Source organism: Neopsephotus bourkii, unplaced genomic scaffold, assembly GCF_033783945.1.
Source record: "Neopsephotus bourkii isolate Nb327-2 ecotype Australia unplaced genomic scaffold, CSIRO-AGI_Nbou_v1 NB_1053, whole genome shotgun sequence".
Taxonomy (NCBI): domain Eukaryota; kingdom Metazoa; phylum Chordata; class Aves; order Psittaciformes; family Psittacidae; genus Neopsephotus; species Neopsephotus bourkii.
Window position 1 is genome coordinate 1,695,770 of NW_026901542.1, and position 9,938 is coordinate 1,705,707.

A 9,938-nucleotide genomic window follows, 5' to 3' on the forward strand; every position below is an offset into this window, starting at 1 on the left:
GAAAATAGCAGCCTCCTTTCAGAAATACTGCAAAGGTGTTTAGATTCTTCAAACTCTGAAGATCAGCTTTTAAACTAACTAATTAAGTTTTCTGCTTGCTGCCATTGAAAACCTCAGTCAGATATAATTAAAACTGAGCAGTAGATGACAGCGGTGGCATTTGTCAGAATCATCCAGTGGTTCAAATACCAGTTCTGACAGAAATGTCAGACTGATAACACTCCCATCTTCCCCATGCTTGCCAGGGAAAGCAGGAAGAACTTTTATTATAATTGTCTGACTGATAACATTTATGAATCCCAGAACACCAAATGCAACACGCAAAATTTCATTACCCTGTAAGAGGGTGCTCATTGCCCATGATGTAAACCCTGCAGTTCTCCAGGCTTTCTTATAGTGCCTGTGCTTCTGGGACACCCTTTCAAAAATTCAAAGAGGAATAAAGCCCTGATCCTAAAGTATGGATGATTCCAGCCTCGCAGACAGCTAAGCTGAAAGAGGTTCCTTAGACAGTTAATGAGCTGAAACCAAATCAACATATTCCTCATCTAGAAAGGGCAAAGCCGTAACACGGCTGTGTAAGCTATCCTTGAGCTGTACAGAAAGGTGAGAAGACAGACTCCTTTCTGTACAGAGTTTAAATTGAACTGTTATTGCTAAAGATCACAGAACAGCAGAGTAAACAACAGAGACAGCCAAGAACAAATGAATAGGCAAAAAATTACTTCTGGAAACATTTTGAGATTACATTTGCTGAAGCTTCATATGCAGCTTTTGACTATTTTATCTCATCAGTTTTGCCAGCACATTTATTATATGCTCTTCCTGACACTCGTTCTTGCCTGAGAGGTTGGGCATTTTCTTTTTTCTTTTTTTTATGTGTGGTTTTTGATTGTTTGTTTGTCCTGGGTTCAGCAGTAGCAGTCATTTTTCTCCTTCTTAGTAGCTGATTCAGTGCTGTGTTTTTTAGTTTTGGCCTGGGAACAGCACTGATAACACCCATGGTTTTAGTTGCTGCTCAGTAATGTTTACTCTGACCAAGGACTTTGTGAGTCTCATGCTCTGCCAGGGAGGAGGGGAAGCCGGGAGGAAGCAGAGACAGGACACCTGACCCAAACTGACCAAAGAGGTATCCCATACCACAGCACATCATGCCCACTATATAAACTGGGGGCAGTTACGCAGAAGGGCTAGATCACTGCTTGGGTCGGGCTGGGTATCAGTCGGTGGGTGGTGAGTGGTTGTATTCTCTTCCCTTGTTATTTCCCTTATCATTTTTATTGTTGATGGCAGAAGTAGTGGTTTGTGTTATACCTTAGTTACTGGACTGTTCTTATCTCAGCCCGTAGGATTCTTTCGATTCTCCTCCCCATCCCTCCTGGATCGGGGGGAGGAATAAAGGGGGTAGTGAGCCAGCAGCTGCACGGGTGAGCTTAAACTGTGCCATTGTTTTAACTAAATGGAGAGCAAAAAGGAGAACATGTTGGAAAGGGAAACAGTGGCACTTTGAAGCAGCAGGAGCAGTGCTGATGTCATCTCAAAGTCCCTCGACTCTACTCTTGCCTGTGGCAATTGCATGTTGTCTTCATGTTGGCCACAAAGCAGCACTCATCACAGCAAACCCAAAGGGAGGGGATGTGCCAGTTGTGCCTTTTAGGCAGTCCCCAGGGAAAGACACATACAGTGGATAGCTTGGTGTCTCATCATTGGGCTGCTGAGCTGGAGCAGTGGGGTGAGCAGGGTACAGGTACTATTGCTTATGATTCAGCTGGACTGAGGCAGGCCCTCACAGCTTGAGCTGGCTGCAGTGAAAGAATAGCTTCAAAGCAGACTTGCATATTGTGAATGCCTGAGTAGTCTACTTACTAAGGATTTGGACTTACTATAACTGAGCTGAAAAGACATGACAAACCATTAGAAAAAAAAATTGGCTGCTGCTATTGAGCACTTATATCATGGTCAAAAAAGAAACTGCCATCTCTAATATACTTTTTAAAATGGTGTGTTTGTAGAGATGAGCCTGATTATTTACTCTTCCACTTCACTCGTCTTATCAGGAAAGTTTTATCTTCTGGCCATAGTAAGACCTAAGGCTGAGTTTTGCCCTAACTAACCTTGGAGATTTTCCTGCTGGGAACGTGCAAATATTTCTTTTATATAGCTTTTTCATTTGGCTGGTGAGCAAGTTCTGGTCCCGTCTACCTGCAGGGTAGAACTCGTGTTCTGTTATTACCTTAGCTCAGCAATAGTTTTGCAGATGATGGTCTGTGATATGCTCAGGATCAGGAAGTCTCTTTTGCTGTCAATCTCAGCAGACCACATCACACTGTATTGTGCACTGAATGCAAGGGCACCATCTTCTGTCTGAGCTCTTTCCTTTGCAGTAAGTAATCAAAGAACATTTACACTTTCCTTTCTTTTGACCTTTATTAGATAAGTAGGCACCTTAATCAGGATGTTTTGAGATGAGAGCAAAGTCCAGAAGGATTCTATTCTGGAATGTAAAGGTCTCAGGGATCACCCTTAGTATTTGTGGCAGAACTGCATTGAAATTAACATATGTGACAGATTGTGTCAGGCAGGATTGCAAACTTTTCTGAAGCAGGGTGAACAGAAAGGTCACATTCCTCATCAGCTCATACATCAAGCTTCATGAGGGTAGCCAAAGAGGTTAAATTCTTCTTCCAGGAAATAAAATCAGAGTTTCCCATTTTCAGATCCCAGCTGTGCCTCTGACTTCCCATTTACTTTGAGCAAGGTAGCTATCTTCATTACACAGGCATATTGTTTTGGCTCCAGAAAGGATCATTGTTTAAATTATAACATGCCATTAGCAAAGGTCCTTTTATGGTGACTGAAGTTAATACAGAGCTTTTTTCATCTTGCTCACCTACACAAAAGTGCATATTGTGCCCTTTGTATTCTGTCAACCAGAGGACCTGCTGAATGATCTTCTGCCCCCAAAATTGATTTAACACCTTTTACTATTATGCAAATAAAACAGGAAAAATAGTTTCCTGATTTCTTTTGATGGGCTGAAGCTGGCAGCTCAGGACTGCTTACTCAGGTCACAGGGTATAATGGGAAATGCCTACACATTGGTGTCTGTCAAGCTGAACAATAGGAGAGCAGCCGAGCACTGCAGCAGCTGTCCCTATTCAGAGCCAGGATAATGGCATTGCAGCTCAAGTGGAAGGATGAGCTTGTCCCGGCTTCATGCTTCAGCGTGCTATCAAAGTGACAGGCTATTTTCCATTGGTGGCTGAAAGTCTTTTTATTTCATTAATCCTCTCATCAAGGAACAAAACTGGAGGTTTCTCTCCTGTTAACTACAGCTGCAAAATCTCCCAATGGCTTTGTCTGGGCCCACACCGCCTTTGGGTAAGCCCGGTAAATACATGAGCTCTGCTTCCCTTTGCCTGCCTTCACCTCTTTGTGCCTGGGCCAGTGAGCAGGGTCAGAAAGCTGAAAATGTCAGGCCCCTGTTTGGGAGATGCAGCCTACTCTTGCAGAAAGAGAGGTGGCCAGCTTAACTCATGCAGGGGACACGCATGAACATCTGCCATGCTTCATGGCACGGTAAACAATGCAAGGTTATCACCAAAAAGTCCATAAGTTCTTTTCAGAAGGTGTCTTCTCCCCAGAACATGTCCCACAGAACTACAGCTCAATCCTAGATAAAATGCTGCATTTTAATGTTTTGTTTCATTTTCAGTTCATTTTGTTTCTATACCTTTTTTTTTCCTTTTTATATATATATTTTTTTATGAAAGCGTGCTGTCTTTCAATTAACATAGTAATGACCTATTGTCACCTGTTACCATGCTAATCCTGAGCTGGTGTGAAATTACTTTATAATAAACACTATGCAGTTCTGACTTTCAATTAATTTTTCACATGCTGTGCTAAATCAGATTAACTGTACCCCACCCTTTTAACCACAGACATAATTCCTTCCTTATAATGAAATTGAGGATTAATTTATATGAAGCATATCTATACACAGTTGCAGACAAATGTAAAGATAGACTTTGTACCATATTTGCCTTGCTCACTATGTCAGGTTGAATACAGACTTTCTGAGATTATTAATATTTGTGCTCACTGGGGTGATGAAGGATATTGCTGGGGTTTTTATTATTATTATTTTCCCTAAATGTCTATAACTAAGAATGGGTAAAGAAATGGAGTACGAAGAGATTGGTACATAAGGAATTTCCACAGGGAATTACGTATAATGCTGTATCACATCATGATGAACCAAAAAAAAAAAAGTAAACACTGCAAAATTAACCTTATTGCCATTAATTTATTAAATTGCCTGTCATCCTTCCTGGGTGTACATATTTACAACCTGACCAAATATAATCAATGCAGCTATTTGGACTTTTTAATAGTCATCAGCATTGTGAAGGTGGTCGATATCTTGAGCAAAGTCTTTCAAGCACTGTATATCAGTATGAGGAAACTGTATAAGGTAAGTTTTTTAAAACAACTTCATCTTCAGCACAAACTTCTGTCATTTTGTAATCGAAATGTAATACAAATATGGAGCTGACCCTTGCTGTTTCTTCATGAACTCTTTTTCTCTGTGTAGCTGAATTTTGAATCCCAAAGGTGCAGAATCATTGCAGATATGAGCTTTCTTCTTGGAAAAGTAACAAAGATGAAAATAGGGTATTTCTGCAAGCTTATGGATGCTTATATCTGTCTGTGCTAGCTGTTCCCTTGATTTAATGCTTACCTGGTCCAAAATCTGAGGGTTTTTACCAAGTTACTTGAAGAAATTCAGCTGTGTAAGAATCCTACGAGCAAACTGTCTGGCCAATCCATATTTCAATCAATTTGGTTTGGGGTTTTTTTTGGTTTTTTTAGCTTGTTGCACTAAACTAGGCAGTTCAGAGCTAGGCTGGAGCACACCCCAAGCAGGTGGAACACTCTGTACAGGCCTGCTGGCCCTTCATGTCCAACCTGATGTGCCAGGTCTATGCCAAACCTTCAGATTTACCTCCCATGCACAAGTCTTCATTTCTGGAGCAGCCTATGGACCACCTTTTGCCAATCCAGGACAAAGTCAGGTGCACCCTATGCATTAGCAAGGGTGAATTTATTAACCAGTGATGTACCTGTGAGACAAGAAGTGATTGATTTCAGGCAAACAAGGCAATATCAGAGAGTTTTCCCAAGAAAGGTCCCAACTTTACCTACCACAGGAGCAGATGGGTTTTATAGACTGCTCAAACTGCATTTGAAAAAGATGGCCACTGGGAAAGAAAGCACAGCCTTGTCATTCACCTTCTGCAGCCAGGCTCAACAGCTGTGAATCCTGCCCAGGAGAAGGAACTTTGGCTGCTAGGCTGTTACCTAAGAAATGTATATTCTTTGGAACAGGAACTGATTCAAATGTGAGCAATGCTTTTCCAGCATATTTTAGATTTATAAGAATAGGACTAGCTGAGATTGGAGACACTTTTCGTTTGTCTTTACTATTCCTTTTTTGAAATAATGGCATTGCTGTACACAAGAAAGAAGTTATTGCATATTCAGTGTTTATTGGCTTAATGCTGAAATTTCAGTACACTCTTTTTTATTGCTTCTCATACTATTTGTGAAGTCCAAGTATACAATAATAAAATAGAAAGCAATAGGCCTTCTTAAAAGGATAAGAAAGAGAAAAAATGACCCACAGGATGCTAGAGATGGGTATCCTTGTCACCATGGTGCAGGTTGTATCGATATAGCAAATATACTGGAATTAGCATATGGAGAAATTCATTCCAAGAACAACAAAGTGAGCTAAACCTGGTTAGATCAGGTCAAACACACACAATCTCCACAAGGAGATTAAGGTGGTTGGAAGAGACATCAAATTATATTTTCTTTTTCCTTAGGACTTTCTATTGTACATCTGTAATGAAAAGTCTTATCTCTGCCTTTTATTATGTAGCTTTTTAACTGTATGTATGATCTGACTTGGACTGATTCCAGCTTTGTTATTGAAAATCTGCTTTCAAATGCAAAAACAAAAACACCAAAGTAATAGTCGTTACTTGTATGTGATCACAGTGCTAAATGAATGAATTGTTAATAGCTTTTTTCATTTTATTATTTCAAAACATTTTAACAAATGTCCATAAAAAACTTCACTATTACCACTACTTCCACACAACTTCAACTAGCATATCACTGCATATATAAACTGATTACAAGCCTTAGCCACATTACTATAATCTGTCACACACGCATATTTCTTTCAACCATCTTCTTTGCTTTGAAGGGAGCACAGAAAGGAGACATCATAAAAAATGCTCCTGTTATTATTGCCTGGAAAGGAGAAATATCTTCAGTTACCCAGTTATGGTATTCCAGTCAGGAAAGATCACTCCAGTCTCTCCATCAGACGTTAAAGAATTAACAGCTCCTCTTTACTTATGTACTGCAATGCAATCAACTTGTCCAAAAAGCAAACTGGGATATAACAGTAGTCCTCTCACCATGTAAAACAGATCACCATCTCTCTTCTCTCATTTTATTGCCCTTCTGCTTTAGTAAAAATGGGACATTAATGAAGGTGTGGCAGGAAAGTCAAAATGACAGACTGCCTTTCAGTTTGAAAGGGTTGGTGAGTGCTGGTGATCTTCCTTTCTACTTGCCTACTTTCTGCATCTTTGACCATGTGGTATGGTGTGATGGAGAGTGGTGATCTGAGCACTGCACTGCTCAACACCTGGCAGAAGCAATGGTGAGCAGCAAGATCTGAGTTCCACCATGCAGTGCTCACCTGCCACAAGGGCAGGGGAAATAGCTAACACATACGGGGTCCTTTTCACCAACTAGGGAATGTCATCAAGTCACCTTCTCCACCAGAGTCTGCTGCATATTTGCTGTGGTTCCTGTGCCTGCCTGGCTCTGGGTTCTGCTCTGTCCCTTTTAGAAACAAGCTCCATGCAGTGGGGTGAGGGCACATAACAGTGGACCCATCTTCTAGCCATGCAGCACCAAGAGGAGAAGGTAAAAAAGCACAGCTGCTGTGGACAAAGGATAAAAGAAAGGGTACGTGGGACAAACTCTGAGGCTGAGAAAGAGAGGTTGAAAATACAAGGGACATCAGTAATTTAGCTGGAGTGTTGGGGGAAAAACAGAGAAATAATTCTACTTTCAAAGAGGATGGGGGTCATGAGCTTTGCTGAAGATGAATGAAGACAAGTCTCTGAGTTTCAAATGTCATACAGTGCTGCTCTGGGCAACAGGGTAATGTGAAGTATCACTAAAGCTCACACAGAAATGTCCAAAGTAATCTAAAAATAACCTTTAAATAGTAGGAGAATAGAAAGCATCTTCTGAAATAGTTCTTAACTGCAGTTCATAAAATCGATGAAAAAGGAGAAAGATACCATTGAACAGTCTCCTGGTGGGTGGTGTATTGTTAGAACAAATCAAATTTTCACTGGGAATATGCAAGTGAAGAAATAACTTGCTGAACACAGGCTCCTTTCCCAGACATACACAGGTAAGTGTGTTTGTCATTAATGAATGCCAATGAATATAAAAACATCCTCCCAAACCAGGAGTTGCTGTCAGATGATGTGCCTCAACAACTGGAGAATCAGTTCATTACAAGCTGTAGAAAATGAATGTGTTTTCTCCTCTCCAGCTGAACACCCAGGACAGACATAAATCAACTGGCAATTTTTGTGCTCAGGATGTTTGAATATAAATGCAGCTATTCCACTGACACCATCGATGAAGAAGAGCGCAGAGGAACAGGCATCTTAAATGAGTTCAAGAAGTAGGTCATTAACAAGAAAGTTACGATGATAGAATTGGTTTCTGCAACAACAGATGGAAGCACAGGTATAGCTGGATCCAAAGCTTCATTGCTCATAATCATCAGCAAGCACTCTGTGGAAACATGAACGACTTTGAACATTATGGGAGCAGTAGTAAAAAAACCCCAACCAACTCTGTTAACTCCATTTGAATCAGAAGCCTTTGTGTTTCAAAGGCTGCTCGATTAAGTTGCTGCAGCTTGTAATGATCTAATTTTGCACGCTGAGATGAATGAGCTGTAAGAGAAAAGGTTTGGTTTTCTTGTGGCTTTCCCTCTGTTTAAGATCAGAAGTCTTCAAATTAGGAAATAAATACTCCCTTATAAGCCTTCTGAAAAGATGAGTTTACTCTTCATTTCTCATTTCTGAGTGATTTAGCTACAAGGCACATGAACATAAAAGTTGCTAGAAAATGGGAGAATATTACTGAGGTGCTTCTTGCGGTGATTTCATTCAAAACTGGCTGAATAAGTAACTCGGAAAGAAAGTATACCAGAATTTCATGGCCATGTGAGGAATCTTGGAAGACCGTGAAGGCAAAAGCAAAAGGAAAGGCCAAGAGGAATCATGACTGTTTCACACATACTCGTAGGACAGCCCTGTCTCTAGCTCCCCTTGAGGTTAACCGTGATGTGGATGGCTTTGCAAGAGCAGAAGGGCTGGAGAAGCAGAAAGCAAGCAAGAACCTCACTCAGTCCTACAGACAAGGGCTTGTGCTTTGTAACTCCAGAGCTGCACTGTTTTGTGGCAGAGCTCAGGTGGCAGCAGATGGCTTCAGGCTGCAGGTCTCTGTCTCAGATGTTTAACCAAGGTCTACAAGACAGTATCAGTGTTTCAGGGGGGCAGGATTTGCAGAAAGCCTGCCTGCTCAGCATTTTCCAGTGATGTACTGAGTGCCGCCCAGTGTCATGGCCACCATGAACTGTGTAAACTATCCAACACATCCCATTCAATGAAGAGGGAGATATGTGTGTGGCCTACCCCTGTGGCTTTGGAGACCTGTGCCTTGGGTTTTATGCTCTACACATTTCTGTGCTGTGATACCTCAGACATTCCTCAGGTGAGCCTTGCCTAGAGGCAAGGAGCTTCATTTCTGTAGGAGACACACTAGTGACATCTGTGGCAGAGCTTTTCCAAGGCCTGGGAGTGCTCCAGAGACCCTGCTACACTTTTGTTTTCCCAAGACTCATGATCTCAGCTGAGGTTTTTGAGTAATTGCAATAATGAATTGCATGTCCAAGAACAAGCGAATCTTTGTCAGGACCATGTCAGAAAGACGATGCTGTCCTTTCCCTTCAAAGGCTGAAGAAGTCTAGGTGATCAGCTCAGGTGGCTCATAGTGCAATGTTACTACCTGACATATCAGCAGGTTTTGAGCTTCTGCCTCATGAAAAGTTAAGTTAAAATGCTCTGATTTAGGTTCAACAGTGAAGACGAGGTGGAAGGTTAGGAAGTGTGGGGCAGGTGTCCATTATGGGATGGAGAACAGACCTCTATAATTCAGTAGAGTCTTGTGTTTTGCTTTCCTGTAGAGGCCAAAAAGGCTCTGGGAGGTCAGTTTGCCTGAAGTGCAGCTTTGCTACAAACAAATCTGCTGGCCTTTATGGAAAGATAATCTGCTGCAGATGGAGGCACAGCAACAAGCCTTCCTGGTCCAGCAGTACCGTCTGCATTGATTTCCTGCCTCTTGCTTCACTCTCCTGCATTTAGAGTTACCTTTCAGCAGGAATGTTTTCCCCTGAGAAAATCTTTTGGAGAATAACTCAGCATTTTTCAACCAAGTTGAGGTTACCCATTTTTGCATTGCTGTCTTTCTCCTGTAAATACCTTTTCAACTGCTCTGCTTTTCAATTTCTTACTTCTAGAAGACGGTGAATTCTTAAAATACAGATGCTTTGTACAGAAGTAATACTTGAAACAGTTTGCATGATACATCTAAAATGATGATGCGCAATTTGAAAGTATTTTTCCTATCTATCTTTGCTGCTTTGGTATGCTGTATTGCATGCACTGGTCCAGTGTTTCCTGTGAGAAAAACTGTATTTGTCCACTTCTTGCACCTTCTGTATGAAGATAGGCTGAGAAAGTGGGGGAAGAGAAGGCTGCGTG